The 21,417-nt window shown below is 48.1% G+C and overlaps 1 protein-coding gene and 1 non-coding gene across 3 annotated transcripts in view; both read left to right on the top strand.

Annotated features, from left to right (window-relative positions):
- The window catches only part of LRSAM1 (leucine rich repeat and sterile alpha motif containing 1), a 189,201-nt gene that overhangs the window by 116,717 nt on the left and 51,067 nt on the right, over window positions 1-21,417 (top strand). The window lies entirely within an intron of this gene.
- LOC134953726 (U5 spliceosomal RNA) lies at window positions 2,520-2,634 on the top strand. The gene has a single exon (XR_010185734.1). It is a non-coding gene; the product is annotated as a U5 spliceosomal RNA (small nuclear RNA).

Genomic DNA, 21,417 nt, shown 5'->3' on the forward strand with positions numbered 1-21,417 from the left:
CCGTGCGAATGGATCCTTCGCACAAACCTGTCGCTGACTGGCGATCCCCTTTGCAGCCGTCTGTCACGCCTGCGCATTGCGGTGCATCAGATCCGAATGACCTCCATAAACCCCTCCGTTTAAGCCTCCACCTGTTGCACTGTGAAGATTTGCCGGCTGCAGGACCAAAGACTCAAACAGTCTCCTAACCATCTAAAGAATAGCTCTCCGCTATTAGGCGGTATCTAATCAGCCGCAGTAAATTACTGTTTTTGTGCGAAAACTGGATATTTTTTGCACGGAAAAAAACAGGCTATAGCTAATAACCATCGGGCAAAATATTATTTACGATAAAAGGCAATTGTTTTCCTTGCAAAAAAATGGTTGCCGCTAATAGAATATCACCCCTGTTTACTAGGCACACGGTTTTGGGGGTTTTCCTTACGTGTATATTTTTTTTATACATTAATTTTATATGTTTTATCTTTCTATCATGGGCCAGATATGACTAGCATATACTGCTCCAGGATCCTGCACAAAGCTCTTATTTTGGATTTATTGTATCCAATCCAGAGCCGTTTTATACCCCAGAGTAGGAACATTAAGTAATGCTGTCTGTGTCTAAAGATAAAGCTAATAAACACTGAGACTTGCTGGTAAGAAAAAGTAATGCATTTAATAAAAGTTTCAGGGAGGCGGGTACAAAGTAAATTAAAGTGGTCTGAAGGCAAACATCTATAAGATCGGCAGATAACTCACTCCGGCAATTTAACGTTCCTGTAAGGAAGCTAATACACTATTGTGCTTCATCTTCCTACCCATGCAGACATTATGGGGGTAATTCAGACCTGTCGTAGCAGCAAATTTGTTCGCAGTTGGGGTTCATTCAGAGTTGATCACACGTAGCAACTTTTTGCTGCCCGTGCGATCAACTAGACGCCGCCTATGGGGGAATGTATTTCTTTTTCATCCACTAGGGGTCACTGGAGTACTCTTGGGATATGGGCGGCGTAGCAGAACAAAGGCACTGAATATTTAAATTTAGAACTCTCCACCCCTCCATATCCCAGAGTACCTTAGTGTACGAACCCAGTGTTTTTTCTGTGCTCAAAGCACTAACATCGGCTTGTGGGATTCCCACACTTGTTGGAAGATTTTATTAATTTTTCATTTTTATTTTTAATTTTTTTTTAATAGCACATCCCTTCCCAGTTTCAAGAAAGACATGGGTCCGGGATAGTGCCGCTGCACGGGCAGCGCATGGCGTGTCGGTCCTCACAAAGAGCACCCTCACAGCCACAGGCAGCCCACTGCTCCTGCAAAGAGCAGCCAGGACTAGAGAGCTGGACGGAGCTTGCACAGAAGAAGCCCCGTCGCAGCCATAGATCACTGGAAAGCTGACTGAAAGCTGGACGGAGCTTACACATAGAAGCCCCGTCGCAGCCAGGACTACAGAGCTGGACGGAGCTTACACAGAAGAAGCCCCGTCACAGCCATGAGTTACATCACTGAAGCTGGACGGAGCTTACACATAAGAAGCCCCGTCGCAGCCATGATCAGGAGCAAGCAAGGTAGGCTGGGGAACGGGGCGGTCAGCGCAGGCTGCCGCCCCGTTATGTTGGGGTTAATATGCTGCCTCGCCGCTCATACGCCGCCAAGCCCAGCCGCTACGTCTGACAGAGACGGTGACATCAAGCCGCCCGTCCCAGCGCTCCGTTCGGCCGCCCAGCTCCGTCCGGCCGCACAGCAGGGGGGAAGCCATACTCAGTCTCAGTATGACCGCCGCTCCGTCCGGCCGCCCAGCACCTTCCACCCACAAGGGCCAGTGCAGGCTTCCCGCAGAGAGTTCGGCCGCCCAGCTACGTCCGGCCGCCCAGCGCCATACGGCCGCAGACGCTCCCTCAGTCTCAGTACAGAGACGGTGACATGCCAGTGCAGGCTTCCCGCAGACACACAACGTTACAGGGGGGAAGAGGCACGGTGGAAGCTGGCGGATCAAATATATGAACAGCAGGGTATATATATATATATATATATCACAGGTATTTATAAGGTATTGTTACCTGTCCTGGCAGTAATAGGTTATTGAATCTATATTACTGTCTGTGAATAGGCTATTGAGCCTATATTAATGTCTGTTATTAACACTGTAAATAGGCTAGGGAGCCTATATTAAGGTCTGTGGTATCACTGTATAATAGGCTATTGAGCCTATATTAATGCTGTGTAAATATATTAATGTCTGTAATTATCATAGGCTATGAGCTTATATATATTTATTCATAGAGCATGTGTTGTACTCGGCCTGTGATTATACTGTATAATAGGCTATATTAACACGGAAACATTTGTAATTTGTTCTGTGATTATCAGGGTCAGCATGGCAAAGGGGCCATTTTAACCATGCTTCCTGTTGTTTTCCAGTTTGTAATTCTGGAACATTCCTGCCCTACATCTCTAAGCCACCAGAGGCGCAGGGGTGTTAGTGGGAATTTGGTTCGGGTTTCACATGCCCATGTGAACTGCTTTTCACATAAAGAATACTCTGGTTTCTCTTCAGATCGAATAAATCTTTCGCCTTTTACTAAAGATTTCCGTGGAGAGGAACAACCATGAGTTTCATATAATTTTTTGATGCCTGGCTACGGCTGGCCTTAATATGCTTTTAAGCAATAAAAATATATATATGACACATAATAACTTCAATAAGTCGTGCAAGTGTCTGTCCGTTGCCTATTGTAATGTCTGTCTGCATAGCGAGTAAGGCTCTAGCGCAGACTAAAAATAATTTTAAAAATCCTATAAGCATGGGCAATTCAAATTAAAAGAGCGGTAACAACGGAGTCTCGGAAGTACTCCGCCTGCTCTAACAAACAGTCTTTCCAAAGGGCCAATTTCCCTTTGGGTACCATGGTGTTTATTTAACTGGTCTTATAATTTAATGCACGATTCTATGTCAAATCTCACACCGATAACTACGAGTGAGAAGGGTACATTAGACCAGCACTCAGATAGTGCGGGGTTTTTGACAACATACATTGCTAAATCCCAGTGAGTCAATGTCTCCATTTTTACAGAGACTTAGTAGACTTTGACCACTATTTAATCGTTTTCAAAATGATGCGATCCGCCATTGGTAAAGGCGTCTGTGTCAAACATTATAAAGACCCAAGATACATTTGGGTCACTAGACTCTATGTATGGAAATAATGAGATCACTGTTAAAAGAAGCTGCAGAGTATATCTGTAAAGCTTCTGCTAACGCCGGTTACTTCGATTCTCACTTTTCATCGTCGCTAGTTTCAGCACGACAAGGCCAGAGCTTGTTTGGTCCTAAATTTGATATTCAGCCATTACCGCATCCAGTATCAAAACGGAAATACTTGTGCCGGCGTTTAATCCCTTTAGACTTCAGTTTTTTCAAGGCGGTGGTACAAAACAGTCACGCCTTGTAACGACAGGACGCTACAGTCAGCAAGCCAGTGGTTTGATGACCTCTTTTCCAATTGTGAAAGCGCGTCTTTACATGTTACATTTGCGGGGTTTCCAGACTTCAACTCATGGATGTCTCAGCTATTTACAGATTAAAGGACAAGACTGCCTCTGTCGAACGGTTTGGCAGGTTGCCATTTAGTCTCTGCTGGTTTTCAGCTGTCTTTATAACCAGGCAGTAGTACACCAACAGAGTCAGGGTTACTTATTCCCCTCTGTTTGAGCAAAACCAGACAGCTCCGTCGCAATCTCAATCAGCAAGTCACTTACTGCAGTTTGAAAATGGATTTTCTGCGGTTAGTATTTGCTTATTGGAGCCACAAAATGCATAATTGCACTTGATCTTCACAATGCGTATTTACCCATTCCGGTTGGTTCATCACAGGTTCTAGCGTTTGCAAAACGCCACAACCATTAACCATTTCAGGTCTACCGTTTCTTGTCAACGCCTCGGGTATTTACCAAAGTGATGTTGGTGATGATAGCTCATCTCAGAGTCCTGATAGACGATCTGCTCATAAGAACTCTGTCTCAACAGAGTTCCTCTATCTTAGAAGATCTGCTCATAAGAACTCTGTCTCAACAAAGTTCCTCTAACTTGCGCTACTAATGTATACTGCGGTGGCAGATCAAGTTCAAAAACAATCGCATCTAATTCCGTCTAAACGACGTCAATTCCTAGGTAAGATTATAAATACGGTAAATCAAAGACATTTACCTACTACACCAGCAAGAACAAATGTACATCTAGTAATTAGTGCAAAACACGCACACTAGCGGTACATTGGTGTATTCGCCTGTTAAGAATAATGATGTGTTTCAAAGCGATTTAGTTCGCCGGCCTTCACTCGCGTTTCCCACAGAGGAGCGAGGGTGTATATACTCTGGACGAGAGTCTCAGAGGTTCAGGAGTTGTAGTTAAAAAAGATCAGCGACAGAGGTTCTAAAATGGATCACGACAGATTGCTGTCGATAAATGTCCTGGAACTCCGTGCATTTTACAATGCACTACATGCTTCGCTTTCAGTCTGACCAAGGGCAGTCAGACAAAGCAACGGCAGTTGCATACACAACAACCAGGGAGAACCAAGAAGCCGCATGGCAATGCGGCAGGTAACTCGAATCCTCAATTGCCCAGAACACCATTATGTGATAATGTCAACGGAGTTCATTCCGTGAGTGGACATCTGTTAGACAGATGATCTCACCCGTCAGGATTTAGATCCTGAAAACTGGACATTAAATCCAGAGGTGTTTCATATGTGAGTCCACAGAAGGGGGTTACCCTCAGGTATACATGATGGCATCTCGCCACAATTACAAAAGCTCAGTATGTGTACAAAACGACAGATCACAAGGGCAGTGGCGGTGGAGTCTCTCACATTCGTGTGGTCATTCAGCATCGTGTATCTGGCTCCACCATTTTCCGCTGCTCTCTCCGTTGCCAAAACGGATCATAAGACAGTTCGTCACAGTCATACTAGTGATATCTCATGGGTTTCGGAGAGCTTGCTTCTCGAATCTCCAAGGAATACTTGCACACGATCTTGGCCCGCTCATAATACGTCCAACCTGTTACAACAGGGAACGTTCTTTTATCCATAGTTACCTATGTACCTATTACCTATGTACCGCAGCTGCGGTTGACGGGGTGAGGGTTCAGACCGCCCTCTTAAGAAAAGAAATAGGGCATTACAGTATATACCAACCATGTTACGAGCTAGTAAGCCGCTTAAGGCAGCTCATTATTACAAAATTTGGTGTGCTTACATAGGTGGTAAAGCTCGGAAGTTTCCGACATCATCCTTCAAGTTACCCGTATTCTGTTAAACGGGGTGGGATGGAAAACTGCGTTTATCTGCACTGAGGGTGCAGGTATCTGTGTGGTAAACTTATTTTCAAAGACGTTTGACTCTATTGCGTCTGTACACACCTTTCTACAAGGTGTCATCAAAGTGCAGCCTCCATTTATCTCACCTACAGCGCCAGGTGACTTGAGGTTGGGTTCAGATTTCTTACAGTTTTCATATTTTGAACCCTTACAACAAATGGGGATTAAGTTTCTCACTTGGGAAAACATTTTTCTTCTAGCCTTAGCTTCGGCAAGGGTTTTGTTTTCATATTTGGGTGCCTTGTATTCCAAGCCACCGTATTTGAGTTTTCTCATGACAAAGCAGATCTTCGGACGAATTCCGCTTTCTTATTCTTCACATCAATATACCAATAGTGGTTCCTGTGTGGACAGCACATTCTAGAATTCGGAATGTGGTACACGCATTATGCGTTTATATATGTCCCGAACGTCTACAGTACGTGATACGGATACGTTGTTTGTTCTCTAGGATGCTGCCAACTGGGGTTAACCAGTTTCTCAGCAGACATTATCCAGTTGGATAATAATGACTACAAGTCAGGCTTACTTTAAGGCTAAGTTACAATCGCCTACGTCAGTAATAGCTCATCCCACAGGTTCTGTGGGAATGTCACACCCAGCGGGTCGTGGAGCGTCTACGACGCGGCTACATAGCCTTCAGTGCACCACGTTTGTGCACGTTTACACGTTATGAATGGTTGCGGCATCAGCATCTAGCTTTGGCTGCCTACTGTTACAAGTGTCAAACAGCTCTCCCGCCCACGAGGGAAGCTTTGGTACGTCCCAAGAGTACTCCAGTGACCCCTAGTGGATGATAAAGAAAATAGGATTTTGGTACTTACCAGGTAAATCCTTTTCTTTGAATCCATAGGGGGCACTGGACGCCCACCCAGAGCAGTTTTACCTGGGTTGTTTTAAGCTCAGAGGAGCTTAGGGTAACACATTTTACCAGGGTTGTATTAAGCTCAGAGGAGCTTATGGTAACACATTTTCACTGATTGGTTCAAATTATAAAGGTCTATCGGTTATGGTGTCAACTGTTTAGTTGACATTAACGTTATGGGTCAACTTTGTTGTTGTCCGTTATGTTATAGGAATTCTCCATTGTCAACCTCTCTATAGTAGTTCGCTCAGTAAAAACACTGAGGTCGTACACTGAGGTACTCTGGGATATGGAGGGGTGGAGAGTTCTAAATTTAAATATTCAGTGCCTTTGTTCTGCTACGCCGCCCATATCCCAAGAGTACTCCAGTGCCCCCTATGGATTCAAAGAAAAGGATTTACCTGGTAAGTACCAAAATCCTATTTTTTGCATAGCAGGGCTGCGTTACAAAATAAGTTTTGAATAGAACAAGACCAGGGTAAGAGTTACTTACCCTGTGCGATGAATCCAGCGTTGCAGGTCCCGGAATTATGTCAGACACCCGCCCTCCAAACGCCTGGACACGCCTGCGTTCGCCGCACCACTCCCAGAAAACTGTCAGTTGCCACCCACAAACGCCCTCTTCCTGTCAATCTCCTTGCGGTCGGCTGTGCGAATGGATTCTTCGTTAAATCCATCGCCCAGCAACGATCCGCTTTGTACTCGTACGACGCGCCTGCGCATTGCGGTGCACACGCATGCACAGTAGTAACCTGTTCGCTGCGCTGTGCAAAACATCAGCGAGCGATCAACTTGGAATGACCCCCCATGTGCACTGCAGGTGCGGCAGATGTAACATGTGCAGAGAGAGTTAGATTTGGGTGGGGTGTGTTCAAACTGAAATCTAAAATACAGTGTAAAAATAAAGCAGCCAGTATTTACCCTGCACAGAAACAATATAACCCACCCAAATCTAACTCTCTCTGCACAGGTTACATCTGCCCCCCCCTGCAGTGCACATGGTTTTGACCATTAGCTAACAAGTTTGCTGCTACGATCAGGTCTGATTTACCCCCTACGTTCCCACCAGTCCACCTGTGTATAAAGCACTGAGCTGTTCCACTACAACGCGTTTCACTCCAAGAAACCATGAAATGCGCTAGCACTAAACAGTTGTTCCATGAAAAAGAAAGGTATATGTGCAGTACTGACTACAGGGCTATTATATACATATGTATCCTTTGCAAATCTTTTGTACTTCCTGTACACACTTGTGGATTGTCCATTGTGCAATATTACTGTGCAACACCTTGCTGGTTCCTCTAGCTGGAATTGGCTCTATAGATGTATACTGTGGACACTCTGTCCGCCATGATGTTACTTCCTGTTCTTACTGTGTACATTGTGCTGTGCCACTGATCTATTGCATGGGGATGTCCCCGACTCCACACCAGGATCTGTACTTATAATAAAAGTGCCTTTGCATGGACATCGGAACAGTGTCTTACCGTTCTCTCATTTGTTGTGAATGGTTTTTATTCAGAATACTAGGTGATCTGCTATACAACGTGTGACTGTGTGTGTCTGGGAGGCAGACAGTACCTCTGTCATCCAAAAGCAGGCGTAGTCATTTTATGGCTTAGCTGCTGTGATGGCACTACAAGTCCCAGCATGCCCTACCTATCCATGGCTCAGCACAGTGGTCAAATCAAATTGCTTGAGGTAGTAAACGAGTCACCTGTGGCGAAGAATGGAAATCCTTAAAACCTGGACCGTTAGGGTGCCTCAGAGCCGGATTAGGAGGGGGGGCCCTGGGGGTAGGTACACTGGGCCCCCCATTCCAAGATGGCCCTCCGCCACAGATCAGATCTCTCTTACGATCCGATCTGCGGTGCAGCGCTCCCGAGTCCCGATCCCAGCGGCTGGCTAAGTGGCAACAGACAGGACAGCTGAGCGATCTACAGATGTGTTCTCATACAATATTGCTGCAATCGCACCAAACATCTCATGCGTCTCGGTTTTCGCCTAGCGCCGTTTGCACGAATGTGCATTGTACTCACAACAAAACCGCTTTACAAGACTGCACCGATTATTCTGATAAGCGACACTTGTAGATCTGTCTGCGACTGAGTCTGAATCTGTATATGAAGTGCTACCGTGCAGTGGTTGCAGCTTTTTTTTCTTCTCTCTAACGTCCTTGAGGATGCTGGGACTCCGTAAGGACCATGGGGAATAGACGGGCTCCGCAGGATAGGGCACTTTAAGAAAGCTTTGGACTCTGGGTGTGCACTGGCTCCTCCCTCTATGCCCCTCCTCCAGACCTCAGTTTTACACTGTGCCCAGAGCAAGATGGGTGCACTGCAGAGAGCTCTCCAGAGTTCTCTGCCTAGAAGCATTTTTGTTTGCATTTTTCTTTCTTTCTACCTTTTACTACTTTTTCACAGGGAGCACTGCTGGCAACAGGCTCCCTGCATCGAGGGACTGAGGAGAGAGGAGCAGACTTTCTTGTCAAAGATAGGCTCTGCTTCCTCGGCTACTGGACACCATTAGCTCCAGAGGGGGTGAACGCAGGTTCTTACTGGGCGTCCACCCCCGGAGCCGTGCCGCCGTTCTCCTCACAGAGCCAGAAGTACAGAAGACAGAAGTCGTCAGGCGGCAGAAGCCTTCAGCTTCACTGAGGTAACGCACAGCACTGCAGCTGTGCGTCATTGCTCCCATACACCGGTCACTGTAAGGGTGCAGGGCGCAGGGGGGGGCGCCCTGGGCAGCAATATAAGCCTCTGCATGGCAAAAAGACTATATACATGTACAGGTGGGCTCTGTACATGTATATAAAAGAGCCCCCGCCATATTTTACTATGTTTGAGCGGGACAGAAGCCCGCCGCCGAGGGGGCGGGGCTTCTCCCTCAGCACTCACCAGCGCCATTTTCTCTCCACAGCACTGCTGAGAGGAAGCTCCCCGGACTCTCCCCTGCTTACACACGGTGAAAGGGTGCTTAAAAGAGAGGGGGTGGGGAGGGCACATAATTGGCGGTTTACATATTATACAGCGCTGCTGGGGGAAAACATTTTGTGTTGGTCTCCAGGGTTATTGCGCTGGGGTGTGTGCTGGCTTACTCTCTCTCTGTCTCTCCAAAGGGCCTTGACAGGGATACTGTCTTCAGGAAAGGGGTTCCGTGTGTGTGTGTGTGTGTGTGAGTGAAGTGTGTCGGTACGCGTGTGTCGACATGTTTGACGAGGAAGACTCGCTTAATCTGGAGGGAGAGTGCTTGAATGTCAGGTCGCCGTCGGCAACGCCGACACCGGAATGGGTGGATATGCTGAATGTCTTGAATGCAAATGTCAATCTATTGCATAAAAGATTAGACAAGGCAGAAGCTAGGGATCAGTCAGGTAGCCAGTCCATGCCTGTCCCTGGGGCGCCAGGTCCTTCGGGGTCTCAGAAGCGCACCATATCCCAGATCGATGACACAGATACCGACTCTAATGTCGACTATGAAGATGCAAAATTACAGCCGAAGGTGGCTAAGGGTATACGGTACATGATTATTGCCATTAAAGAGGTTTTGCATATTACTGAGGAACCCCCTGTCCCTGACACGAGGGTACACATGTATAAAGGGAAAAAACCTGAAGTCACTTTCCCATCCTCATTTGAATTAAGTGAATTGTGCGAAAAGGCTTGGGAATCTCCGGATAGGAGACCATAAGTTCCCAAAAGGATTCTCATGGCGTATCCTTTTCCACAAACTGATAGGATACTCTGGGAATCTTCGCCAAAAGTTGACAAGGCGCTAACACGTTTGTCCAAAAAGGTGGCACTGCCTTCTCAGGATACGGCTTCCCTCAAGGAACCTGCTGATCGCAGGCAGGAAATTACCTTAAAGCACATTTACAATCATTCCGGTACTATTGCTCGACCGGCTATGGCGTCGGCCTGGGTTTGTAGTGCGGTTGTGGCATGGGCAGATTCCTTATCTACGGAGATTGACACCTTAGATAGGGACGCCATTCAAATGACCATAGAGCATATCAGAGATGCTGCCTTGTATATGAGGGATGCTCAGAGAGACATTTGTTTATTAAGCTCCAGAATAAATGCTATGTCTATTTCTGCTAGGCGGCTCTTGTGGACCCGACAGTGGACGGGAGATGCCGATTCAAAGCGGCATATGGAGTCCTTGCCTTACAAAGGGGTGGAGTTGTTTGGAGACGGCCTCTCGGATCTTGTCTCTACGGCTACGGCTGGTAAGTAAAATTTCTTACCTTATGTCCCCCCGCAGCATACAAAAAAAGGCACCTCATTATCAAATGCAGTCCTTTCGTTCCAATAAAAACAAGAAGGTACGTGGATCATCCTTTGTTGCCAGAGGGAAAGGCAGGGGAAAAAAGCTGCACACAGCTAGTTCCCAAGAGCAGAAGTCCTCCCCTGCGTCTGCAAAGTCCACCGCATGACGCTGGGGCTTTCCGAGGGGAGGCAGAACTGGTGGAGGCTCGTCTTCGGTTTTTCAGCCACGTCTGGGTTCACTCGCAGGTGGATCCCTGGGCATTAGAGATTGTTTCTCAGGGATACAGGCTGGAATTCGAAGACTTGCCTCCTCGCCGATTTTTCAAATCGGCTCTGCCGGCTTCCCAGTCAGAGAGGGAACTAGTGTTGGCAGCAATCCAAAAATTGTATATTCAACAGGTGATTGTCACAGTTCCTCATCTCCAGCAAAGAGAGGGATATTACTCAACCCTGTTTGTGGTCCCGAAACCGGATGGTTCGGTCAGACCCATTTTAAACCTGAAATCTCTGAACCTGTACTTGAAGAGGTTCAAGTTCAAAATGGAATCACTCAGGGCGGTCATCGCCAGCCTGGAGGGGGGGGGATTGGATGGTGTCCCTGGACATAAAGGATGCTTACCTTCATGTTCCGATATTCCCCCCGCATCAGGCGTTCCTGAGATTTGCAGTGCAGGACTGTCACTACCAATTTCAGACGTTGCCGTTTGGGCTTTCCACGGCCCCGAGAATTTTCACCAAGGTAATGGCGGAAATGATGGTGCTCCTGCGCAGGCAGGGGGTCACAATTATCCCATACTTGGACGATCTCCTCATAAAGGCGAGATCTCGGGAGAGGTTGCTGGACAGCGTGTCTCTGTCCATGAAGACGTTGCAGATACACGGCTGGATTCTCAATATACCGAAGTCCCAGCTAGTCCCTACAACGCGTCTGACCTTTTTGGGGCTGATTCTAGACACAGACCAGAAAAAGGTTTTTCTTCCGATCGAAAAGGTTCAGGAACTCATAGCCATGGTCAGGAACCTATTAAAACCAAAAAAGGTTTCAGTGCATCATTGCACGTGGGTCCTGGGGAAGATGGTGGCTTCCTACGAGGCCATCCCTTTCGGCAGGTTCCATGCAAGGACTTTTCAATGGGACCTCTTGGACAAGTGGTCCGGGTCCCATTTACAAATGCATCACCCATTTACAAATGCATCAAAGGATCACCCTGTCTCCCAGGACCAGGGTATCTCTCCTGTGGTGGCTGAACAGTGCTCACCTACTAGAAGGTCGCAGGTTCGGCATTCTGGACTGGGTCCTGGTGACCACGGACGCAAGCCTCCGAGGCTGGGGAGCAGTGACACTGGGAAGAAATTTCCAAGGTCTCTGGTCAAGCCTGGAGTCTTGTCTCCACATCAACGTCCTGGAGTTGAGGGCCATATACAACGCCCTGCGTCAAGCGGAGGAATTGCTTCGGAGAAAACCGGTTCTGATTCAGTCAGACAATGTCACGGCAGTGGCTCACATAAACCGCCAAGGCGGAACAAGGAGCAGAATGGCCATGGCAGAAGCGACCAGGATTCTACGCTGGGCGGATGGCCATGTAAGCGCGCTGTCAGCGGTGTTCATCCCGGGGGTGGACAACTGGGAGGCGGACTTCCTCAGCAGGCACGACCTGCATCCGGGAGAGTGGGGACTTCATCAAGAAGTCTTCGCACAGATCACGGATCATTGGGGACTGCCTCAAATCGACATGATGGCATCCCGTCTCAACAAAAAGCTAAAGCGGTATTGCGCCAGGTCAAGGGACCCTCAGGCGGTAGCAGTAGACGCTCTGTTGACACCTCGGGTGTTCAGATCGGTCTATGTGTTTCCTCCTCTTCCTCTCATACCCAAGGTGTTGAGAATAATACGAAGAAGCAGGGTCAGAACAATACTCATTGTTCCGGATTGGCCACGGAGGACTTGGTATCCCGGGCTGCAAGAGTTGCTCGCAGGGGATCCGTGGCCTCTTCCTCTAAGGCAGGACCTGCTGCGGCAGGGGCCCTGTCTGTTCCAAGAGTTACCGTGGCTACGTTTGACGGCATGGCGGTTGAACGCCGGATCCTAGCGGAAAAAGGGATTCCGGAGGAAGTCATTCCTACCCTGATCAAGGCTAGGAAAGACGTGACGTTAAAACATTATCACCGTATATGGCGGAAATATGTTTCTTGGTGTGAGGCCAGAGCTGCTCCTACGGAGGAGTTCCATTTGGGCCGTCTACTTCACTTCCTTCAAACAGGAGTGACTTTGGGCCTAAAATTAGGGTCCATAAAGGTCCAGATTTCGGCCTTATCCATTTTCTTTCAAAGAGAATTGGCCTCTATTCCTGAAGTACAGACCTTTGTGAAGGGAGTGCTGCATATTCAGCCTCCCTTTGTGCTTCCGGTGGTGCCTTGGGATCTTAACGTGGTGTTACGTTTCCTCAAGTCACCTTGGTTTGAACCACTCAAAACTGTGGAGTTGAAATACCTCACGTGGAAAGTGGTCATGTTGTTGGTGTTAGCTTCGGCAAGACGTGTTTCCGAATTGGCGGCTTTATCACATAAAAGCCCATACTTGGTTTTTCACGTGGATAGGGCAGAGTTGAGGACTCGCCCTCACTTTCTGCCAAAAGTGGTCTCATCTTTTCATGTGAACCAACCTATTGTCGTGCCTGTGGCTACACGGGACTTGGAGGATTCCGAGTCCCTGGATGTAGTCAGGGCTTTGAATATTTATGTGACCAGAACGGCTAGAATCAGGAAGACTGAAGCTTTGTTCGTTCTGTACAAGGTTGGCGCTCCTGCTTCAAAGCAGACTATTGCTCGCTGGATCTGTAACACGATTCAGCAGGCGCAGTCTACGGCAGGATTGCCGTTACCGAAATCGGTTAAGGCCCACTCCACTAGGAAAGTGGGCTCTTCTTGGGCGGCTGCCCGAGGGGTCTCGGCATTACAGTTGGGCCGAGCAGCTACTTGGTCGGGGACTAACACCTTTGCAAAGTTCTATAAGTTTGATACCCTGGCTGAGGAGGACCTTGTGTTTGCTCAATCGGTGCTGCAGAGTCATCCGCACTCTCCCGCCCGTTTGGGAGCTTTGGTATAATCCCCATGGTCCTTACGGAGTCCCAGCATCCTCAAGGACGTTAGAAAAAAATAAGATTTTACTTACCGATCAATCTATTTCTCGTAGTCCGTAGTGGATGCTGGGACTCCGTAAGGACCATGGGGAATAGCGGCTCCGCAGGAGACAGGGCACAAAATAAAAGCTTAAGGATCAGGTGGTGTGCACTGGCTCCTCCCCCTATGACCCTCCTCCAAGCCTCAGTTAGGATACTGTGCCCGGACGAGCGTACATAATAAGGAAGGATATTGAATCCCGGGTAAGACTCATACCAGCCACACCAATCACACCGTACAACTCGTGATCTGAACCCAGTTAACAGTATGATAAACGCAAAGGAGCCTCTGAAAAGATGGCTCACAACAATAATAACCCGAATTTTTGTAACAATAACTATATACAAGTATTGCAGACAATCCGCACTAGGGATGGGCGCCCAGCATCCACTACGGACTACGAGAAATAGATTTATTGGTAAGTAAAATCTTATTTTCTCTGACGTCCTAGTGGATGCTGGGACTCCGTAAGGACCATGGGGATTATACCAAAGCTCCCAAACGGGCGGGAGAGTGCGGATGACTCTGCAGCACCGAATGAGAGAACTCCAGGTCCTCCTCAGCCAGGGTATCAAATTTGTAGAATTTAGCAAACGTGTTTGCCCCTGACCAAGTAGCTGCTCGGCAAAGTTGTAAAGCCGAGACCCCTCGGGCAGCCGCCCAAGATGAGCCCACTTTCCTTGTGGAATGGGCTTTTACTGATTTTGGCTGTGGCAATCCTGCCACAGAATGTGCAAGCTGAATTGTACTACAAATCCAACGAGCAATCGTCTGCTTTGAAGCAGGAGCACCCAGCTTGTTGGGTGCATACAGGATAAACAGCGAGTCAGATTTTCTGACTCCAGCCGTCCTGGAAACATATATTTTCAAGGCCCTGACAACGTCAAGCAACTTAGAGTCCTCTAAGTCCCTGGTAGCCGCAGGTACCACAATAGGTTGGTTCATGTGAAATGCAGAAACCACCTTAGGTAGAAATTGAGGACGAGTCCTCAATTCCGCCCTGTCAGAATGAAAAATTAAGTAAGGGCTTTTATATGATAAAGCCGCCAATTCTGACACACGCCTGGCTGAAGCCAAGGCTAACAGCATCGACACCTTCCATGTGAGATATTTTAAGTCCACAGTGGAAAGTGGTTCAAACCAATGTGACTTTAGAAAACTCAACACAACATTGAGATCCCAAGGTGCCACTGGAGGCACAAAAGGAGGCTGTATGTGCAGCACCCCTTTTACAAATGTCTGAACTTCAGGTACTGAAGCCAGTTCTTTCTGGAAGAAAATCGACAGGGCCGAAATTTGAACCTTAATGGACCCTAATTTTAGGCCCATAGACAGTCCTGTTTGCAGGAAATGAAGGAAACGACCCAGTTGAAATTCCTCTGTAGGGGCCTTCTTGGCCTCACACCACGCAACATATTTACGCCAAATGCGGTGATAATGTTTTGCGGTTACGTCCTTCCTGGCTTTGACCAGAGTAGGGATGACTTCTTCTGGAATGCCTTTTTCCCTCAGGATCCGGCGTTCAACCGCCATGCCGTCAAACGCAGCCGCGGTAAGTCTTGGAACAGACAAGGCCCCTGCAGTAGCAGGTCCTTTCTTAGAGGTAGAGGCCACGGTTCGTCCGTGAGCATCTCTTGAAGTTCCGGGTACCAAGTCCTTCTTGGCCAATCCGGAACCACGAGTATAGTTCTTACTCCTCTCCTTCTTATGATTCTCAGTACTTTTGGTATGAGAGGCAGAGGAGGGAACACATACACTGACTGGTACACCCATGGCGTTACCAGAGCGTCCACTGCTATTGCCTGAGGGTCCCTTGACCTGGCGCAATATCTGTCCAGTTTTTTGTTTAGACGTGACGCCATCATGTCCACCTTTGGTTTTTCCCAGCGGTTTACAATCAGGTGGAAGACTTCTGGGTGAAGTCCCCACTCTCCCGGGTGAAGGTCGTGTCTGCTGAGGAAGTCTGCTTCCCAGTTGTCCACTCCCGGAATGAACACTGCTGACAGTGCTATCACATGATTTTCCGCCCAGCGAAGAATCCTTGCAGCTTCTGCCATTGCCCTCCTGCTTCTCGTGCCGCCCTGTCTGTTTACGTGGGCGACTGACGTGATGTTGTCCGATTGGATCAACACCGCCTGACCCTGAAGCAGAGGTTTTGCTTGACTTAGGGCATTGTAAATGGCCCTTAGTTCCAGAATGTTTATATGAAGAGATGTTTCCATGCTTGACCACAAGCCCTGGAAATTCCTTCCCTGTGTGACTGCTCCCCAGCCTCTCAGGCTGGCATCCGTGGTTACCAGGATCCAATCCTGAATGCCAAATCTGCGGCCCTCTAGTAGATGAGCACTCTGCAGCCACCACAGGAGAGACACCCTTGTCCTTGGCGACAGGGTTATCCGCTGATGCATCTGCAGATGCGATCCGGACCATTTGTCCAGTAGATCCCACTGAAACGTTCTTGCATGGAATCTTCCGAATGGAATCGCTTCGTAGGAAGCCACCGTTTTTCCCAGGACCCTCGTGCACTGATGCACTGAGACCTGGCCTGGTTTTAGGAGGTTCCGGACTAGCTCGGATAACTCCCTGGCCTTCTCCTCCGGGAGAAACACCTTCTTCTGGACTGTGTCCAGAATCATTCCTAGGAACAGTAGACGTGTCGTTGGAATCAGCTGCGATTTTGGAATATTTAGAATCCACCCGTGCTGACGTAACACTACCTGAGATAGTGCTACTCCGACTTCTAACTGTTCCCTGGATCTTGCCCTTATCAGGAGATCGTCCAAGTAAGGGATAATTAAAATGCCTTTTCTTCGTAGAAGAATCATCATTTCGGCCATTACCTTGGTAAAGACCCGAGGTGCCGTGGACAATCCAAACGGCAGCGTCTGAAACTGATAATGACAGTTTTGTACTACAAACCTGAGGTACCCTTGGTGAGAAGGGTATATTGGGACGTGGAGATAAGCATCTTTGATGTCCAGAGACACCATATAGTCCCCTTCTTCCAGGTTCGCTATCACTGCTCTGAGTGACTCCATCTTGAATTTGAACCTTTTTATGTAAGTGTTCAAGGATTTCAGATTTAAAATTGGTCTCACCGAGCCGTCCGGCTTCGGTACCACAAACAGCGTGGAATAATACCCCTTTCCCTGTTGCAGGAGGGGTACCTTGATTATCACCTGCTGGGAATACAGCTTGTGAATGGCTTCCAAAACTGCCTCCCTGTCGGAGGGAGACTTTGGTAAAGCAGACTTCAGGAACCGACGAGGGGGAAATGCCTCGAATTCCAGTTTGTACCCCTGCGATACTACCTGTAGAATCCAGGGATCCACTTGCGAGTGAGCCCACTGCGCGTTGAAATTCTTGAGACGGGCCCCCACCATATCTGAGTCTGCTTGTAAAGCCCCAGCGTCATGCTGAAGACTTGGCAGAAGCAGGGGAGGGCTTCTGCTCCTGGGAAGCGGCTGCACGGTGCAGTCTTTTTCCTCTTCCTCTGCCCCGGGGCAGAAAGGTGTGGCCTTTTGCTCGCTTGTACTTATGGGAACGAAAGGACTGAGTTTGAAAAGACGGTGTCTTTTTCTGCTGATGTGAAGTGACCTGGGGTAAAAAGGTGGATTTCCCAGCCGTTGCCGTGGCCACCAGGTCCGATAGACCAGCCCCAAATAACTCCTCCCCTTTATACGGCAATACTTCCATGTGCCGTTTGGAATCCGCATCCCCTGACCACTGTCGCGTCCATAACGCTCTTCTGGCAGAGATGGACATAGCACTTACTCTTGATGCCAGGGTGCAAATATCCCTCTGTGCATCACGCATATATAGCAATGCATCCTTTAAATGTTCTATAGTTAACAAAATATTGTCCCTATCCAGGGTATCAATATTCTCAGTCAGGGAATCCGACCATGCGACTCCAGCACTGCACATCCAGGCTGAGGCGATTGCTGGTCGCAGTATAACACCAGTATGTGTGTATATACTTTTTAGGATATTTTCCAGCCTTCTATCAGCTGGTTCTTTGAGGGTGGCCGTATCAGGAGACGGTAACGCTACTTGTTTAGATAAACGTGTGAGCGCCTTATCTACCCTAGGGGGTGTTTCCCAACGCGCCCTAACCTCTGGCGGGAAGGGATATAATGCTAATAATTTATTAGAAATTAGCTGTTTTTTATCGGGGGAAACCCACGCTTTATCACACACCTCATTTATTTCCTCTGACTCAGGAAAAACTATTGGTAGTTTTTTCACACCCCACATAATACCCTTCTTTGTGGTACTTGTAGTGTCAGAAAGGTTCAATGCCTCTTTCATTGTCGTGATCATGTAACGTGTGGCCCTACTGGACATTACGTTTGTCTCGTCACCGTCGACACTAGACTCAGTATCTGTGTCAGGGTCTGTGTCGACCCACTTTTTTGAGGTAACGGGCGTTTTAGCGCCCCTGACGGTGTCTGAGACGCCTGGACAGGCACTAATTGATTTGCCGGCTGTCTCATGTCGTCAACAGTTTTTTGCAAATTGCTGACATTATCACTTAATTGTTTAAATACAATCATCCAGTCAGGTGTCGACTCCCTAGGGGGTGACATCACCAACACAGGCAACTGCTCCGCCTCCACATCATTTTCCTCCTCATACATGTCGACACACGCGTACCGACACACAGCACACACACCGGGAATGCTCTGATAGAGGACAGGACCCCACTTAGCCCTTTGGAGAGACAGAGGGAGAGTCTGCCAGCACACACCCAGCGCTATATATATACAGGGATAACCTTATATAAGTGTTATTCCCTTATAGCTGCTGTTATTATCGTTATTTGCTGCCAAAAAATGCCCCCCTTCTCTTTTTTACCCTGATTCTGAAGCAGGACTGCAGGGGAGAGTCAGGGAGCCGTCCTTCCAGCGGAGCTGTGAGGGAAAATGGCGCTTGTGTGCTGAGGAGATAGGCTCCGCCCCTTCACGACGTCCTTATCTCCCGCTTTTTTGTGTAAAAATGGCAGGGGTTAAAATACATCCATATAGCCCAGGAGCTATATGTGATGTATTCTTTTTGCCACCTAAGGTATATACTGTTATATTGCGTCTCAGGGCGCTCCCCCCCAGCGCCCTGCACCCTCAGTGACCGGAGTGTGAAGTGTGCTGAGAGCAATGGCGCACAGCTGCGGTGCTGTGCGCTACCTTAGTCTGAAGACAGGATGTCTTCTGCCGCCGATTTCACCGGACCTCTTCGTCTCTTCTGGCTCTGTAAGGGGGACGGCGGCGCGGCTCCGGTGACCCATCCAGGCTGTACCTGTGATCGTCCCTCTGGAGCTAATGTCCAGTAGCCTAAGAAGCCCAATCCACTCTGCACGCAGGTGAGTTCGCTTCTTCTCCCCTTAGTCCCACGATGCAGTGAGCTTTTATTTTGTGCCCTGTCTCCTGCGGAGCCGCTATTCCCCATGGTCCTTACGGAGTCCCAGCATCCTCAAGGACGTTAGAAAAAATAAGATTTTACTTACCGGTAAATCTATTTCTCGTAGTCCGTAGAGGATGCTGGGCGCCCGTCCCATGTGCGGACTTCTTCTGCAAGACTTGTATATAGTTATTGCTTACATAAGGGTTATGTTATAGTTTTTCAGTGGAACCGTGGCTATGTTGTTGGAGTAGGGTAGGTTTATCACAAGTTATACGGTGTGATTGGTGTGGCTGGTATGGATCTCGACCTTAGATTTACAAAAATCCTTCCTCGTACTGTCCATCTCCTCTGGGCAGTTTCCCTAACTGAGGTCTGGAGGAGGGGCATAGAGGGAGGAGCCAGTGCACACCCAGAGTCCAAAGCTTTCTTAAAGTGCCTTATCTCCTGCGGAGCCCGTCTATTCCCCATGGTCCTTACGGAGTCCCAGCATCCTCTACGGACTACGAGAAATAGATTTACCGGTAAGTAAAATCTTATTTTTATGCCAAGTTCTGTTATTCTTACTATTATCCTTTATTTATATGATGTCACAAGGGTAGTGCAGCGCCGTTACAAAGTACATGAACAAATAAGGAAAATAGTGACTTACAGTTGGGAGACAATATAGGACGAGAACAGGGTATATAAACATAGCTGCATCAGCAGATGACACTGAAATAAGTATCAGGGTGGCAGAAAACCGTGGGATTTGGTGCCGTCGAATATGCTTAAGTAAGAGAAGGAAAAGCACATGAGGGAAGAGGGCCCTGCTCGTGAGAGCTTACTGTTGCGCTTCGTATACAGATTCAGACTCGGTCACAGACAGATATACTAGTGTCGCATATCAGATTAATCAGTGCAGTCTCAGGAAAGTGGTTTTGTTGCATCCGATTGGGACTAAGATGCACATTCGGGTGAAAAAGGTAATACAGGTGTGGCTGACTTACGCCACATTGAGGGTTGGTATATGAGGATAGATCTGTAGATTAATAAGAAAAAGCCCAATACAACTTGCGGCTTTCATACACACGCATCCATAGAGGTTAAAGAGGCGCTTTACTCCAATGCTCTTTTGTAGCCCAAAACACGTAGCAACACAGGGTCCCACCTTGCTGATCTGACTGGTGGAGAGGTGCAGAGTATCTAACCAGCAAACGGGTACCGGGCCCCGCCAGACCCACCTCTTGTACAAGGAAACTCTCTAACACATGTTCTGTATCAGCGTATGGTACCTCTATCTATATGTGACCGTGTCTTAAGGGGTGAAGTCGCTGGGCCAGGTTAAAATAAAATAAAAAACACATTGAAACTCATCGTGCAAAAATCCTGCCCTGTAATACTTAAATCTTATTGGTGATGCCATGGAAACGGAACACAATCCGTGTCCTAAATACACAGGTCAGGCAAACATGGGAAATGTAGTAGGTAGTTAGGGTGGTATTCAGTATACCGGTTGTACAGTATACCGGCGCCGGAATCCAGACACCTTTTCTCCCTCTTGGGGGTCCATGACCCCCCTGGAGGGAGAATAGACAGCGCTGCACGGGTAGCTCGCCACCGAGCCCGCTGTGTGGCGAGCGCAGCGAGCCCCCAAGGGGCTCATTTGCGCTCACTCCGCTGTCTGCAAGCCGGCGGTCGGGATCTCGGCGCCGGTATGCTGGCCGCCGGGAACCCATACCACACCCGGTAGTTATAGTCAGAATAGGTTGTAACAGATCTAATCTCCTTATGTACATACACAGCCAGCTGCTTTCCACCACCTTCCTATCTTGCGCAGAATAGGGTTAGACCAGTGGTTCTCAAACGCGGTCCAGGTTTTAAGTATATCCGTGCTTGGCCACAGGTGACTTAATTAGCACCTCAATCAAGTTGATTTAATCATCTGTGCTGAACCATGGATATACCTAAAACCTGGACTGTTGGAGTGCCTTTAGGGCCGCGTTTGAGAGCCGATACCTGTTGTGAACTACAGATTCCAGCATTACCTGCCAAAAGATGACTACTATCGGCTCTTGTCCAAGAGAGCCTGGGCTGATCTGGGCAATACAGATGGTAATTGACAGCCTGGGGCCCCCTGCTGTTCAACGGAAGGGCCACTATAGGATAACTTGCTTTGACCCCACTGTTTAACTTGGGTTCTCAGAGAGCAGTCAGGACAGCAGGAGACCTCAGGAGCCTTGGACAAAGTTCAATCTTCAGCACACTCTGCTTCTGCCCTCATTCAACTTCTGCACAGTTCCTATCCTCACCGCAGTACAAACATTTACATTAGTTAGTAAGAAAACCACTAACCGTGCCCTGTA

The sequence above is a fragment of the Pseudophryne corroboree genome, chromosome 8, assembly GCF_028390025.1.
Source record: "Pseudophryne corroboree isolate aPseCor3 chromosome 8, aPseCor3.hap2, whole genome shotgun sequence".
Taxonomy (NCBI): Eukaryota; Metazoa; Chordata; class Amphibia; order Anura; family Myobatrachidae; genus Pseudophryne; species Pseudophryne corroboree.